This window comes from Limulus polyphemus, unplaced genomic scaffold (genome assembly GCF_000517525.1).
Source record: "Limulus polyphemus unplaced genomic scaffold, Limulus_polyphemus-2.1.2 Scaffold2050, whole genome shotgun sequence".
Lineage (NCBI taxonomy): Eukaryota > Metazoa > Arthropoda > Merostomata > Xiphosura > Limulidae > Limulus > Limulus polyphemus.
Window position 1 is genome coordinate 25,185 of NW_013667660.1, and position 4,338 is coordinate 29,522.

Genomic DNA, 4,338 nt, shown 5'->3' on the forward strand with positions numbered 1-4,338 from the left:
CGAAGAGTGGGATTGACCGTCACATTATAACGCCCCACGGCTGAAAGGGCGAGCATGTTTGGTGGGATGCGGATTCGAACCCGCAACCCTCAGATTGTGAGTCGAGCGCCTTATCCACCTGGCCATGCCAGGCCTATATGTGTGTGAAATCATGTCAAATTAAATTATCTTTAAAAAACTACCTTAAGCACGTGAAATTTAAATAATAATAACCCGAAACGTCCGAATTTAAAGTATTCAGGTTCTAATAATGATACTTTTAGTATTTTATATTAACTTCCTCACAATAGTAATTTAATATTTCTAAGAAGATTGGTGTTTTCATAGATTTATGACAAGATTGGTAATTTTTAAGGTATATAAATTAATGACATTGTGCGTGTTTATTGGTAATTTTTAAGGTATATAAATTAATGACATTGTGCGTGTTTATTGGTAATTTTTAAGGTATATAAATTAATGACATTGTGCGTGTTTATTGGCAATTTTCTTGCATGCGTCTTTCATTCCTTGAATTTCACATAATTATATTGATAGTGACATGCTCACTACTACTGTCCATTGGAATATTCTCACTATCATTGTTTATTTGATAATTGTCACCCTCTCTTCACGACTTATTCTATTTCCTTACTCAGTTTTTGCTGTAGTGAGGGTGAAGATTTCAACTCCAATTGATATTTACGTACCACAATACTTCCATAACACCCTATGAGGTGTTATTAGTGAGGGTGAAGATTTCAACTCCAATTGATATTTACGTACCACAATACTTCCATAACACCCTATGAGGTGTTATTAGTGAGGGTGAAGATTTCAACTCCAATTGATATTTACGTACCACAATACTTCCATAACACCCTATGAGGTGTTATTAGTGAGGGTGAAGATTTCAACTCCAATTGATATTTACGTACCACAATACTTCCATAACACCCTATGTATTCACTGGTAACTAAAGTAATAATGGACAACGTTCATATTTAGTATAATTATTCATTTTCTAAAGATATTTTTACTGAAAGACCTGTGACCTGTCGATAAGACTTTCCCGTTCCTATCCAATTCGTTAAGCCTGTCATCAGAAAGTTTTAATAAGAAAATAAATTAACAAAGTAGATATATTTTGAAACAGTGGGTTCGTTATTAGAGTGACAATGAAATCCAACTATTTGGTCAGACAAGAGTTGGCGGTGGGTGCTGTCGACTAGTTGCCTACCGTGAATTCCCTCTAGTCTGCCAGTTATAAAATAGGGAGGACGGCTGTGCGCATACAAATTCATCTCTAGCTTTGTGCACACATTCTAAAATACAACTATGACATAATAACGTTTGCAGTGTTTGTACCATGAAATACACTTTGCTCGTGACAACGACCAGAGCCCAAAGCCGGTGTTAGCTATATAATTTAGTACTATACACTGTGAAGAAAAATTATGAGAAGACTTAAGTTATAAAGATTCACAGGCACATAAGCAGCAAACGATAACAAGATAACATTCCTTCTTGTTAGATCGTAATAAAAAGTTACTGCAGTATTTATTCCGGATGGTTGTTTCAGATATTCGAGCAAAGCTACAGAAGGGCTATATTTCCTAGTTGTCTTGCATTTTAATCTGATAATTCAGAAATAAGGCAACTAGTCAACAACACCCTCCGCCAACTCTTGGGCAGCTTTAATCGAATAATGATTGATCGTCACTTTTATAATGCACTCTCGATAACAAATTGCGGAGCGCGATTTTGTGGCACCCAGATGCGAAGCATAGACAGTCCAGCATGATAACTTTAGATCACACCCTGCCTCATACTCACATCGGACTGAACTGAGTATTACTATTTAGCGCCATCTCTTGGTAGAAATGTAAATTCTCCAAAAGATGTTTTATTTCGTTTGTAGTTAAGCGCAAAGCTACACAAAAAGCCATCTGTGTTCTGACCACCACGGGTATCAAAACCCGGTTTCTAGCGTTGTAAATCCGCAGACATATTGCTGTGCCACTAGGGGGTTCCAAAAGATGAACACTTATATTTTGTCTTACTTTACTTAGGGTACTAATAAATCAGATTCGTAAGTATGTTCCCGCCACCCCTGGCAAACTTAATAATTGCCGACATGGGATGAGACATACAATTAAATTTGTTTGAACTATAGATCGGTTGTACTATTCTGTTAAGTTATTGATATCAATCAGCCAGAATCGTAACTATAATTACAGGGAAATAAATGTAGGGGCGCAGTTATTTTTTATATTGGGGGGGGGGGCATCTTTTGTAGTTACGCCACAATACTAAATGCACGTTCCAAATTTAGACATATAATCTAAAGTTTGTTTGCTTCGAATTTCGCGCAAAGCTACACGAGGGCTATCTGCGCTAGCCGTCCCTAATTTAGCAGTGTAAGATTAGAGGGAAGGCAGCTAGTCATCACCACCCACCGCCAACTCTTGGGCTACTCTTTTACCAACGAATAGTGGGATTGACCGTCACATTATAACGCCCCCACGGCTGAAAGGGCGAGCATGTTTGGTGGGACGGGGACTCGAACCCGCGACCCTCAGTTTGCGAGTCCTGCGCCCTAACCACTTGGTCATGCCGGGCCATAATCTAAAGTAATAAAAGCGTTACGCAGACAATGAAGACAAATAAACCCGTTTTACATCTCATATTATTAACTCGTGATACATTTGCTTGGTCCAAGTAGCAGAGTGGGATATTTAAGACTGCTTTTTAAGGTATGTGAAAATTTTGTAAATACTATCAGGAATATGAATCAACTTTAGAAGGTACAGAGTGAATTATACTTTGCTGTTAAATTTTACCTTTGAATATGTTCCATTGTAAAATTATTTTCATTCTTTAAAAACTACCAGATATGCGGTTAAATTTTCTCTTTTGTTAAGCGCAAACTACATAGTGATTATTTGTGCTCTATCCACCGCAGTAATTGAACCCCAAATTTTAGCAGTTTAAGCCTTCAGTTTTCCTGCTGAGCTAACAAGATGCTATATTCCTTGTTTGATAAATTTTCACAAGAAGCCACGAATCCTCTGGTGTCTAGATGTAATATCCCCGAAAGGGGACTTAAGGCTGCCAGGAGGTTATAACCACTCGTATCACAACACAGTAGTGTGTTGTCAATCAGTAAACACTAAAATGACGTCACATAATAGACGCTTCAGCTTGCAATTTGGACTCTCGTGATGTCAGTAAAACGTGTGGATGTCATAAATCACGAGAAGAATTATACACACTGTAGGTTACAACACAGCATGACACATGAACTTCAAAAGCACCAAATAAAAATAGTTGTTATTCTTAATTTTGGTTTTACATACATTTGAAACATAACACTTTCGGGGACCCGTAAAAGTACATTTAGTTATAGTTTAGGCTGCAAACTCAAAGTACTACTAACCAGCAACCAATCGATAGCCGAATTAGGCTGAACTGAGATTAAAGTTGGGTGGATTAGATAAAGTTAAAAATAACGTGTTGAGAAGTCTAGATTTGGAAAAAGTCGTAATAAACTTTCATATTTTGTCTTTTCTTCAGAAGTAAAGTGGAATCAAACTTAACCACAATTTTCCAACCACGACGATACTTAAGACTTCAGAGTTTTGATGAAAAAACAAAAACAATTCTACCCATAATAAACATGAATGCAAAACTTCACTTTCTTCAATTTTCTACTTTTTTTAAGCAAGTTAAAAAAATCAACAATTTCCAAAACCTACATTAATTAATAACAAAACAACTGTACAGTTCCACAATTGGTAAATGTTTTTCAGTTTATACAAATCGAGAAAAAATGTAGTTAAACTGAACTTTATATTTCGACTAACAATTCAACGGTAATTTTCCTAAAAGTAGTGATCAATAAATGTAAAACGTGCAGTCAACCCAATCCCTTGGACCAGAGTGTATATTCAATATGATTGTCTAGTGGGCCGTTTACAACTTTAATTTGTCATTCCATGTGTTATTTCAATAAAGAAGATTACATTGCATTTATTTTTAAGCAAACGAGACTGACCGCAATGCATTGTTGGTAAAAATGTTTGGATTTCGATTAAATTGAAGCATCCAATACATCAGAGTGCAGCAGTGGCGTAGCAAGGGTTCTTAGCACCAGGGGGAAAAGACACTTTTGGCGCCCCCACCTCTGAAATGTTTTCATTACTTGTTTTGTGACTCATTACCCATTTAATGACAATAGCATAAAGAATTAATTACCGCCTTACACGGGCCTAAAATAAAGTCACAATATAATATCTCACGATATCACAACTGTAAACCTGGAACTAATGAAGTATAGTCTACTAGGTGTATTTACAT